This window comes from Galleria mellonella, unplaced genomic scaffold (assembly GCF_026898425.1).
Source record: "Galleria mellonella isolate WM207_F2 unplaced genomic scaffold, CSIRO_AGI_GalMel_v1 utg65, whole genome shotgun sequence".
Taxonomy (NCBI): Eukaryota; Metazoa; Arthropoda; class Insecta; order Lepidoptera; family Pyralidae; genus Galleria; species Galleria mellonella.
The window spans coordinates 1,998,705-2,012,637 of NW_026442138.1; the positions used below are offsets into that span (position 1 = coordinate 1,998,705).

The window sequence follows — 13,933 nt, forward strand, 5'->3', positions numbered from 1 at the left end:
GCTTCTAGGTCAAAAAAGTGCTGTTATAGAATCTGCAGGTTTTCTTAAAGACTTATTAGATACTTCTACTGAATGTTTAAATGCTTTGGTCAACATCGGAATAAATGTTTCTTCGTGGGATATTATTTTAATTCATGTACTTGCGTTAAAATTAGATTCCGAATCACGTAAACAGTGGGAATTAAATATAAGTTCTAATACAAATGCCGACATATTACCTACCTTTCAACAATTTAAGGAATTTCTTACCAGTAGATACAGAGCACTAGAGTTTATTGAGCCTAATAATAGTAATAGACGGTCAGATTCAAGAAATTTAGTACAAAACTCTGTTAAAACTAAAGTACTACATGCAAATGTATTCGAAGTAATATGTGAATATTGTGCTGGTAATCACAAGTTATGTTTCTGTAAAGAATTTAGTTCAAAAGGTTATAATAAAAGACATGAGTTTGTAGCAAACAATCGTATTTGTTTCAACTGCTTAGGAAGTAATCATTGTGTAAGATTCTGTCAAAAGGCTACAAACTGTAGGATATGCAAAAAACGACATCACTCTCTTCTTCACCCACCAAATATGACTCCAGAAACTATCAATCAAGGTGTGTCGATACACAAGGTCACTGAAGTTGCTACTACAAACAATGAAAATGAGCCCATAGTGGATTCATTAGTAACTTGTTTGGGTACAAGTGAGTTAAGAAAACAAGTACTCTTAGCTACAGCTCTGGTAAAAGTCAAATCAAGTTCAGGTCAATATCAAGTTGTTCGAGCACTCATAGATCAAGGTTCACAAGCCTCATTTATTACAGAAGCTACTTTACAGGAATTAGGGTTGAAAAGGTCATCTGTAAAGGGTATTATCTCGGGACTTGGTGAAAAGAATAGTTCAGTAGCTTCACAGGGAAGAGTATTATTGGAAATTCTATCAATGTATGATTCTACATTCAAAATTAATGTTACAGCTCACGTGTTAAAACAAATTACGTCTCTTCTGCCAGCTAAACAGGTAGCTGAAATAAATTGGGTTAATTCAGCTAATATTACTCTTGCGGATCCTCAATATGACTCCCCTAATAAAATTGATATTTTATTAGGTGCAGAAGTGTACAGCCAGATTTTACAAGATGGAATAATGATGAACGCGGCTGGATCCACTCTAGCACAACGTACATCTTTAGGGTGGATATTATCTGGATCTGTTGAATGTACAAATGTAAACGAAAATATAGTAGTTCTACATAGCCATATAGAGGAAGATCATATGTTGAAACGATTTTGGAAACTGAAGTCAGAGAGTATGAATAGTTCAAAGAAAATATTGAATCCAGAGGAAGGACAATGTGAACGAATTTTTACATCTACCACAAGACAGGACAAAGATTGCCGATATTCTGTGAAACTACCTTTATGCGACGATGATACTTGCGAGGGCGGCAAATCACGAAAAACAGTAGTGGAAAAGTTTAAAGATCTGGAAAAAAGATTCAAAAGAGATAATGAGCTTAAAAAAGATTATGCAAAGGTAAATAATGAATATTTAATTTTAAATTATATGAAAATGATGGAACAGCCCGATGATGAAGTAAGCCAGTCAGTTTATTCACCACATCATACAGTCGTTCGGAAGAAAATGATCACTACAAAGATGAGAGTAGTTTTCGATGGTTCCTGTAAAAATAAAAAAGGTATATCATTTAATGATAACTTGTTAATTAGTCCTAAATTACAACTAGAGTTACGTCATTTTATTATACGTTGGACGCATCAACCAATTTCTCTTACTGCAGACATTAAAATGTGCAAGATAGTTAAGGTAACAGACAAAGATACTAATTATCAACACATGGTATGGAGAGAAAATATAGATGATGAGATACGAGATTACAAACTGCTAACAGTTACATTTGGTACATCATCTGTCCCATATTTAACAGTGAGAGCTATGAATCAAGTAGTAAATGGTGAAAAAGCTGAATATCCGCTTGCATCAAGAAGAGTAAACTGTGAATTTTATATGAATGATTTAAAGAGTAGAGGTCAAACTATAGAAAAAGCATTAAAATTTTATTATGAAATGAATGCACTATTAAATAAAGGCGGTTTCATATTGCAGAAATGGTATAAAACAAGTAATAAAGATCAACTAAATGAAATGATAAATAAGGATAATGAAGAAAATAGAAAAATAGGAGATATTAAGGGAAATGTGAAATTTAAAATAGACAATGTAGTATATTTGAGAATTAAAGATAATTTCTCTAGCCTCAAACTTATAAGAGTCCTAAACCTAGCATATAGTAAGGAGGATGACTTACCTTCAACAAAATGGCTTTTTGGCAGAATAGTACAGAAACATTCTAGTACGGATAACACAACTCGGGTTATCTTGTTAAAATATAAAAGGCTATTATTGTGCAGCGTCTAAAACTATGTATACTCCCAATTGATAGTGAGTAATATTATATTAATGATTTATGTATTTAGGCATAATATTGTAGTTCATTTGTATTAAGTTAGTACCTCGTATGTTAAGTCCTATATTTCATGTTCTTTAGTTCAGTGGTTCCATGGTGGGCGGTTTTAAAAAAAGGACATGTTGTCCTTGGTGGGCGGAATGTTAAATGTCCCACTGTTATATGTCCATTGTATACATACAAACATGTTTTCATTTACTATATATATAGAGGTTTATTTAGTTCACTTATTCGGATAAATATGTAGATAATAGTACTGGCAACTGAGAAACGCACGCGTTGCCATGGTGACCACAAATAACAGAAAAAGTGAGTTCTTATTAAAAATGTTTGTATAACAGGACATCGTTTTTTATTTATCACAAAATTAATTAAAAAAACCGAGTAGTTCCTCAAGATCCTTATTCAGGATTATTCACATACTTTAATAATTTTAAAAACAATATGTCTTGTTGCGTAAAAAAAACAGCGAACCACAATCCTATAAAAATTAATATTGACTATTAATATAATTTTAAATGAGTGTTCTTTTTTTGAAACGAATAAAAATAAGATAATGAATGAAAATATGAAATATTTGAATTTAGAATACGGAGAATCATTTGTCTATAAATGGAGTAAAATTATGGCTGAACATTACAAAATTAATACGAAACCGATTGCGAAAATAAACTGTATTGATTGCAAAAAGAATCATATAAATGGTAAAGATTTGGCGACACAATCACTTAACAGCATCTGATGAATAATGTACCTTCTTTTGAAATTACCTTATAGCGATCAGGAGCTTTAAAATCATAGACTAAGGATAATTACTTGTGGTTTTATTTTTGATATACAATGTCATCTTTCTTCCTCCTCTCTCACTGTATCAAACTTCTCCGTTCAAGCCGTTATAAGAATAGAACTTAATGCTAGTTGCATTAAGCTCCATCCATCCATGCTCCATCCACTTTATCCAAGAATGCCCGTAAGGCCGAAGCGTGCCAAAAATATCCATGGCCTTCCCACCTAAGCAGTCGAGCAGTCAAAACAGTTTATGTGAGTTGGTTACAGCCAATTATTACGCTAGGTGGCGACCTCCGTGATTACGCAAAGCAGTGTCCGCGTAATGAGGTCCCAAGTTCGATTATCAGTCACGCCAATTTGGAAAGCGAATTTTTTTTAAATTGACTCGGTTCTGGGCAAATGGGTTTAGCCTCCAGATGTTCTTTGCTTGTTTCCCCATAACACTTGAGGATTTTGCCAGTAATTGTCACGCTTGGCAGACGGGTGGATAACCGTAGTTAGACTTTAGTGATGTTTTAAGGGGAACGCTGCTGCCCTCGAGTATTCCTCGAGTATTAAGTTGCTTTAATCGCCTCTTACGACACCCACGAGAAAGGAAGGGGTGGTCCATTCTATGCCTGGACCACAACGGCTACCATTGGTGCGATTATGACATTTATTTATTTATTTGATAGTCAAGCTTTAGTCGTATTTATTTATAACTAGCAAGACCTAATCGATCGATGTTGACTTCCACGCAAATAGCCTCGGTGCATTGTTACTAAGCTATGCGAAATCCTTTTAAAATGTTCAAGAATAATCGTCTTCCTATCATTGTTACTTATAGATAGAAACAGCACTATGGATGTCACAGTATATACTGTGCGCACTTGATAACCCTTATGATATTATGTATTTGAGGGCTACAATGTTACCCTTTAATCTCTCTCTCAAAATATCCAAGCCAATATGCAAAAGTTCAAAGATGAACCCGTGATTGCGGTCAGGGTAAGTAACATACATACAACTGCGCCACGGAGGCAATAGGCAACAAAACCCCATACTACGTTTTCGTCAAAACAGGTAATAAATCAAACGTGCGTGACTTCCGTAATATAAAATCGTTCCGTGCAGACAGACAAACAAGTGGATCTATATTGCATCCAATAACGTTTTTGAAACTTATTATTGTTACCTTCGACCTACATTTCAACGTTATTCTAAACAAACCAATACAAATCGTTATAGTGCAGGAGACACAGGGAGACTTTGTACAAAAGTCGATTGCTTAGATACCTCTGTCCCATTCGTGTTTCAACCGTGAAGCAGTTGTGTTTGCATGGCTGTGTTTCGGTTTGAAAGGCGATATGGCGTGAATTTACAGGGTACAGAGGAATAACACCTGAGTCCTCGGGAATGGCAACGCATGGGAGGTATCATGGGCGAAACAGTTTACTCTGTTATGTCCCTGGTACTGCTCATGTCTATAGGCGACGGTTACCACTTTCCATCAGGTGGGCCGTCAGCTTGTTTGCCATTCTAAGTTGTATAAAAAAACCTTTATCATTTTGAAATCGATTGTAAAGATATTGAGAGATTTTTTTAATGAATGATAGAATGACGGGGCACCAGTGAGGGATGACAGGTGAGGCTGAAAGCAGGTTAGCCCATCATGACGAATTCAACGATAAATTAGCCACTATAGTTTTCAAGGGGAACCGCGTGGTGGCCGACCTGATAGGGTATATTGATAGCAATGGGGTCTAACCTCCCCATTACTAATCCCTTCCCCCTCTGTTCCTTCCTTCCTGGTGTTGGTCAGTACCTAAACCGCGCTTAAAATTCGTGATATTTTGTTTTAATATAGTAATTTGCTATTACTGGCAAAACCCTCATTTATAAGGAAATCAGATGATTACTAGACATCGGATTATATGCACTATCAAAGTGCCAACATATGCATGCAAATATGCACTATAAAAAGGCGAAATATGCACAAAATATGTACTTTCAAAGAACCATTTATAATTAGAATTTACGTTTATTTTCATTTTATATTTATTAAACTTATATTATAAATTATTATTATAACTTTTATAAAAAAATATTATAACATATAATAAATCATTCCTCGGTTTTCCTCTTCCTCTTTTGCCCAAAAGAGCAAAAGGGCAAAAGAGGAAGAGGAAGACCGAGGAATAACTACATGGGACAGATAAAGGAAACACTAGGTGTCATGTCGTATAGGGAGATCAAGGATATGGCCTGGGATAGAGCTGGCTGGAAGAAGATGCATGAATTAGTTGCACCGACAAGAGGAAACTCTTAAATGAAAAGAAGAAGATTATTATATTTTATTATCTATTATTTTTCTAATTCTTGTTACAATAAAACAGTAACAAATTTTTCCATGTTTTCTGCAGCAAACTTGTGATGTTTGTTACTTAATATAAATTTATAGGCTAAAAATGACCTTTCGACGTCAACTGACCTTAACGAACAGATATTTAAATTTGGCGCATTTTCTTATACTAACTTGCTACTGGATTAATAATTATTGATTATTAATAGCAAGTAGCAAGTTTGCATGAGCAAAATGATGGCTGTCTCCTTGTGTATAACGTAAGAAACATGCCTGTAAGTCGGTTACGGCTGTGCTTGCAATTCATCGGAACATGTATTCGGGCTGCGCGCACGTAATTAATAGCTAATAGTACACTGACAAGCGGTAGCGGAGCGATTACGCTGGCGCTTATGATTTCTAATGCACACAGACAGATAGAGAAAATTAAAAAAAAAATTTTTTTTTTTAGCTCCTATTGGTATTATTAAGAGCCCTTACATAAATTTTCCTTATATATCTCCCATGTACAGACGTTACTAAGTATGTATGCATACTATTAAGATCCGGGGGGGGGGGGGGGATTGTTAGTAATGGTGACTGAGAATCCCATTGCTAGCAATATACCCAACCAGGTCGACCTCCTCGCGGTTCCCCCTGGAAACTATCATGGTTAATTCCTGATAAATTCATCATGGGCTAACTGGCCTGTTTTCATTCTCATCTATCACCCTTCACTGGTGCTCCGCCAGCGTATCCCGTTAGTGCAGGCGGGGTTACCATACCATTTTCACCCGTCAAAAAAACTAAGTCAATTGCATGCTGCTTAATAATTCTCATAGTATTTGGAAGAACAAATAAGTTGAGGGTCCATTTGAAAACAAGTTGTAACTTTCGCTTATGCACCATGAACGTCACAGATAGAGAGGATAAATGGTCATGCAATGCTATATTCGGGGGATGGGATTGTTAGTAATGCGGACTATCAGTCCCATTACTAACAATCCACCCTATCAGGTCGACCTCCAAGCGGTTCCCCCTGGAAACCATCGTATTCAATTCCAAGTGAATTTATCACGATGGGCTAACTGACTTGCCTTTTCATCCTCATCTATCACCATTCACTAGTGCCCCGCTAATGTATACAGTTAGCGCGGGCAGGGTTGCCATACTATTATTGTCTATTAAAAAAAAAAAAGCCCTGTCCACCACTGTATCCGCCTCCGTACACCGTACACCCTATGTGCTCGTAAAAACAAAATACAGATCAATACACTTAGCTGTTGCCACGGATACTCGTGTTAGCAATCTATGGACAATTACACTCCTGGGGTGGGCGCTGGTAGTGCGGTCGACTCCCGTGCGGGGTAAGGTGCTTACCGTTTTATAATTAACTATTTCATTTTTTTTTAAGCAACTTAGAACGAGTGCTTTATATTATTCCCAAATTCGTGTATAATATAGTATACATCATATATGTGTAAGTATATTTGTTATTCATATATATTTATTCGTTTATATATGTAATTTTAGTATGTATGTATATCAATAATTAGTAGTACCGCATTCGAGTATTCTGACACTTCCATATGATTGACTGGGAGAGAATGCTTTTAGCATTAAGTCCGCCGTGTACACATATTTGTACTAATGAATAAATAAATAAAATAAAAATAAATAAACGACAAATAAGCTATTTAGATATTTATAAGTATTTAAATAAATATGGTATCGTGTTTGTTTGTCTGATTGTTTTAATATAATCTATCTTCTCGTAACTATATTTTCACTAAGTCTCCTGTAAATTAGTAGAAAGAGAGAGAGAGAGAGAAAGTAAAACAGAGAGATTTGAAGAGAGATAAATTTGAAACTAATGCATGTTTTTTTTTTCTTTATCATTAAAATATATCCTTAGGTAATATTTTTACTTGAATAAAATCATTAAGACCGTAACTTTATCATCCCAATACTGGGCATGAGTCTATCTCTATGGGGACACCATTTTAACCCATTATTACTACGCTGAGCTGCCGTCTTAATATAATTTCACTTTTAGTTTACTGTCTCCTACACTCTGCCGCATGCTTTGTTTCCCTAGTTACAATATTCTCAATGTGAAAAGAAGGGTCGACACAGTGTATACTTCCTAAAACGGATTACACGTGTATAGTCTCAATTATTAATATCACTCTCCATAAACTTTTGATTTTGAAACGTCCAACCGGAAACAGAGTGATAGCAAGAAATCGGTTGTAGAGTACTTACAATGTTATTAAATAACTTCGTCAATAAAACCCCAACTTTCTTTATCAAAAACGGCGCGAAACAAAATGTGCGTGACCGAGGTCTTTCTGGCACCGTAAAGATTTTTATTACCACCAGACGTCTCGTGGTTTTAGTGTTTCTAAAGCTAGTATAATAATAATATACTTTATTATCGAGACTACAATGTGGTCCATTTTGTTAGTAACAATTTTCTTACAAACTATGTTAGTAAAAAAAAAAAAGACAAATTGATTTAATTAAGCAGTTCACCCAGATGTGAGCCAGCCGACTAGATCAGCATCTGAATGAATTATAGGCAATTATAGGCGAGTTATATTTATCGCCTATTACTTTTAGAATGCTATTGGTGCTTGTCCCAACCCTGTGTAGCAATGATGCAGTCCTCTTTCTCCTTACAGCGTAGTATGCATTAGCAGTTTACGTTACGTTTACGTTACGCTGTTTTTGTGACAGGTTTAATCAGTTTTTTTTTTTATACAACCTAGAATGGCAAACAAGCTGACGGCCCACCAGATGGAAAGTGGTAACCGTCGCCTATAGACATGAGCAATACCATGGACATAACAGAGTATACTGTTTCGCCCATGATACCCCTCTTGTCTCTGAAAGAAGCCTTAATTCAAGCCGTTCAGTTGAAAGATGCTCTCTATAGTTTAATATATTTTAAATTAAGTTCCATAAAAAGAAAACCAACTACAATTGTGGTAAAACCAGTTATTTTTATTTTTAACTACTCAATGGATTTTAATAAGATTTCTATGGGACCAATTTTAACTATATCCACACTTACGCACTTACGCACATGTAAGTATATAGAACACTGATAAAGTTGACCCGTTTTTGAGACTCGATCCTGTATCTATATAATCTAAGACTAAACCTAAAGACTACATCGTTAAAGTACTAGCCACGTTATGTCTATCGAGTATTCGTGATTAATGTCTTTCAAATCGTGTCCCGCCGGATGAGTGTATGACATAACCAAACCAAATAAAACGACCGCAAATTGTAGCTCGCACTGTGAAATTTTAATTACGCAAGCCACCCACACACACCCGTGGCTCCGCACGTGCGGTTCACTGACCGAGTATGTATGAATTTCTTTTGACACCAATATACCTACTAGTTGGGAATAATGGAATATTTTTCGGTGAAAATAACATTTTTAAGCGCCTTCCCAAAGACAGAAGTTTTAAATTCGGAAGATTATGTTGATGTTCTGATTTTTTTTGTTTTTAGGTTTAGTCCCTTATTTGTACTATATTAATTTTGTAAAAATCGAAGTAAGAACGGAAATAATTTATTTAGTGACGACGTTATAAGTTAAATAATGAAAACAAAACGAAGCTGCAGTTTTTCTTTGCGGAGCAAAAAACTGTTAGTTTCGAAGTAATATGTAGACACGCAATTCCACGTTCTAAATTTAAATTATCTGTCGTACATAGATGTAAATGCTAGAAACAAGGAAAATCTTTGTGTGAGTGTATCCATGATTCATGATCATCACCTGTATGATTTTGCCTGCATTTATAACACCGAGGATTTGAACGACACTGCATCTTGACATGTCCGAACCTACAGCAGTTATAGCATTGGATAGTAGGGTAAATGTACAAATCTACAGTTAATGATGTGTAAAACATAAATACTCTTTTTGGCAATATTTGTCCATCAAAAGTGATAACAATGGTTTCAGTATTAATAAAACTTGGTTGTCCTTCATTAATTGTCTTTTTCTTTATTCTTCTGGTTTTTAGAATTTTCCCACAACCTATCGGTACTGATATATTTTGGATTACTTCCTCTTCTGTCCAATCTTTAGGAATACCCCTCACAATTCCCATACGGGTTACATGGAAAGAAGGTATAAATGCCTTAAAATTATGTGTCTCTAAGTTACTATTATTTAAAAATGCATTTGCATTTTCAAAATTTGAGAAAGAAAGCGATAAACGGTTTCTTCCTATTCTTTTGAGGCTACCATTCACTATATTATTTATCTTATTAGTGTGTAAAAAGCGACCAAATGCAATAGGATGTAATGTAGTGTTATCATTAGGATGTGTTTCATTTTTTTGTACATGAACGACATAAGGTGCTATATCCTCGGCATTGTACAAAGTTCTGCTTAAAGTACTGGGTGGAGAAGTAGGTTTAACAGACTCGGTATTGTTTACAACTGGTATTGATACTTGAGTTTGATTCTCATCTTCAATACATTGACAATCACTATCTTTAATTTTAGATTCAAGGCCCTTGGTGTGCCTCCTTCGTTTTTTATTGCAATGTTTGCAAATGCGACGTTCACCACGTACTCGCTTACGTTTAGAACTTGCAACGCTAGAACCATTTGTGTCCATACTAGATTCACCCAATATATCAAAACTATTATTGAATGGAATAGTTATATTTGCAGACACCTGGGGGGTTGTCCCCCCAGGGTCTATAGGTGGATCCATAATGTTAATATAGGTAATTTACTTACCAATATTTACAGCAACAAACACTATTACTACAAAATATACAATTAAATATACAATCTAATACACAATATATAAAAAAGACTAATCCTTATATAAATAAAAATAAAATTAATTTAAAGAAGATCAAAAAACACTCCCGCTTTTTTAAACGTTTCCCGCCATGATTCATGATCGATTTTTATTCTTTTTTTGAATACCTACTTTTTTTTATCGTGATTACATGCTAGTTCGATGAATGATGAGACCGTAGAAAGAGAATACAGGTACTATGCTTAATCTGTGTACGAGATGTTTTACAAATACATTCGATTAGATAAATTTGGATTTAGAACGCGGATTTGTAGTCTACAAAAGTTTTTCATATTCAATCGACTTTAAAAAGAAGGAAATTCTAAATTCGGTTGTATATTTTTATGTTTATTACCTCCGTTATTTTTATGTTTATAACTCCGTCAATTGTAAACTGATTTGAAAATTATTTTTTTTTATTTGAAAGGATTGAAATCGGTTCAGTGGTTTAGATTTTAAAATAAAATAATTACTTTCGCCGCATTTTTATTGAACTTTGCTTTGTTTTTGGAATACAATCATAGTTATATTTAATTTTACTTATATTGATACTCAATTCTCTCTCTCTTAGCACACAGCGCCTGCTCTTACCCGACTTTTAGCTAGGTCGCTACAACAAATTACTAAATATAACACGTCAATGCCACGTACATTTAGAGCAATGAATAAATAAAGATGTCGATCGATTATCACAATTCAATAATACAAATGTTCTGACCTGTTCAAGAAAAGAGCGTATTTCTTTTTAAAAGGCCGGCAACACACCTGCAATGCCATTGGTGTTGTGGGTGATCATTGGCGGCGGTAGTCACTTACCAACAGTTGAGCTGCATGCTCGTTTGCCCTCTGTGTTGTAAAAAAAACCTACACCTGGAAATACTCAGAACAACAAATTGATATTTCTTCCTCTATTATTTACTGGGGGGGGGGAGGGATTGTTAATAATGGTGACTAAGGACCCCATTGCAATATACCCAACCAGGTCGACCTCCAAGTGGTCCCCTCTGGAAACCATCGTGCTGGATTCTAAGTGTGTTCATCACAATAAGCTAACTGACCTGTCTTTTCATCCTCACCTATCTATCATCATTCACTGGTGCCCCGTCAGTGTATACCGTTAGCGCAGACGGGGTTACCATTCCATTATTACCCATTGAACATTAGATCTATTATTTACCAGCTTTAACTGCTCTGTAGGCGTGTATTTAAAAAAAAAGTTAATAAACTGTCAGTTTTTCTCATATTGGGTTTGCTGGAAGAAATCTCTATTGGAGATAAGCTCGCCTTTGTGCACTATTATGTTTGTTTTTACATTTCAATAACCTTTTGTGTACAATAAAGAATCTTTTGGAGGAAACAATAAAGAGTATCTATCTATCTATCATCTGTCACCCGAGCCATACTACACCGTGCGGATTATAGTTAAAGAACAATCAAACAATGGTAAATACCATGGTGTCTGTATGCTCCGTAAACACGAATAGATTATGACTCGGGCCTTGACATGGATATCTCTAACCACCCAACTGGCAAATGAAGCGTGCAGTATTACGTTTTATGATAGTTACAGCCTCTGGTTCGCCTCGCGTTTCGTAACAGTTGACAAATGTTTGCTAAGTGATTAACATATAATCTCGCGCGGTTTTATTCGGGTCAGTTATCGCACAGTAAGAGTGCGTAATATGCAGCAATATCTAATATATTTTAGTTGGCGGAGCACCAGTGAAGGGTGATAGATGTGAATGAAAACAGACCAGTTAGTCTATCACGATGAATTCATCAGGAATTAGAAATTCCAGGGAGAACCGCGAGGAGGTCGAACTGGTTGGGTATATTGCTAGCAATGAGATTCTCAGTCTCCATTACTAACAATCTCTTTCCCCCCCAACGACATGCATTGCATGGGTTCCTTGGATACAGGTGGTTCAGGACCATTCCTTATGGTAGCCTATGGGTGAAGCTTATGTCCAGCAGTGGACGGATAATGGCTGAAATGATGATGTATGATGATCCAATCTATAATATCCAAAAGAAGAACCCGCTCATAATATAGATATCCGATTGGTATAAGCGATACCGCCATGGATGGTCATCAATATCGATAAGGAGAACTGAATATATAGATATCGGGTATTAGCCTTTAGCATAGACGCAACTTCAAAGCAATGTATAGTACAAAACTTAAAAAAAAATTTGTTGTTAAAAGTTGCCAGCAACAAGGAGTTTGTTTGATATGTACATGCACACGAGTGCATATAAACAATACTGTGCCGCCGCCGCGCCGCCTTGTATGGACAATCGTTCTATTGGTTGAACAGTGACCATATGTTGACCAACATGTGGTGTCATTGCATTTATTACACGGCAAGGTCGCACGTACACAGTACGCGCTGATTTGTTTACAATATACTAATATACCTTTTGAGGTAATGACTTTACTTTTGGCGGGAAACCGGTTTTCTTAATAGGCTTCAGTACCTACCATAAATCACTCGCATAGTAGTATAGCATAATGTCTGAGACGTCATAGCTCTGCAAAAAAAAATGAAAAAAAAAACATAAACACCCAGAAATGATGTCAATTGAAGACTAGGTAGCATGGTCTCCGACCTTAGCCTGTTCCACAACGGAACAAACGTACTAAAAAAAAATATGATGTCAACTAAACATCAAAAAAATTAGTTTTATTATGTACTACGTTTAATAACACCCACGTTAATTAATATTACCTCACACCACATGTCAGAACTATTATTTTATATCATTGTATCACGTCATTTCTTTACTAAGCAACAATTATACGTATTTTGTACAAACAATTCTATAAAATACTACACTCGCTAGCAACCAAATCGACTCGACTTGACGGCGCACATATGCATTGATTTTTACTAAAACGACAAATGTCAATTATAAAATTGATATGTCATTCAAAAGCTGAAGAATTATGCTCGCATTTAACATCAATATTTTAAAAAAAAATTTAAGTGCTGATTTAATGACATTTGTCGTTTTAGTAAAATCAATACATATGTGCGCCGTCAAGGGTTTTTTTTTAATGGATGAAAATGGAATGGTCACCCCACCTGCGCTATCGCGATACGCTGGCAGGGCACCAGTGAGGGATGATTGGTAAGGATGAAAAGGCAGGTCAGTTAGCCCATCGTGATGAATTCATCAAAAATTAACCACGATGGTTTCCAGGGGGAACCGCGTGGAGGTCGACCTGTTAGGGTGTATTGCTAGTAATGGGTCTGTTGGATCTCACTACTAACAATCCCTGTCTCCCCCGCCGTGAAGGGTTGAGTCGATTTAGTTGCTCGCGAGTGTAGTTTTTACCATCAACCTTAAATTATATTTTATTATTATACATAGATCGAATCTCAAAAACGAGTCAACTTTTTGTCAACAAATTAGCTGACTCGTTTTTTTAATCAGTGTTCTATATACTTACGCACATAATGTATCTTGACGTATCTATATTTAATTACTTAATAAATAAAAAAAGT

At 35.6% G+C, this 13,933-nt stretch overlaps 1 protein-coding gene across 3 annotated transcripts in view; it reads left to right on the forward strand.

Moving 5' to 3' along the window:
• The window catches only part of LOC116413042 (tubulin polyglutamylase TTLL5), a 50,811-nt gene that overhangs the window by 8,669 nt on the left and 28,209 nt on the right, over positions 1–13,933 (forward strand). The gene's annotated exons all lie outside the window — the stretch shown is intronic.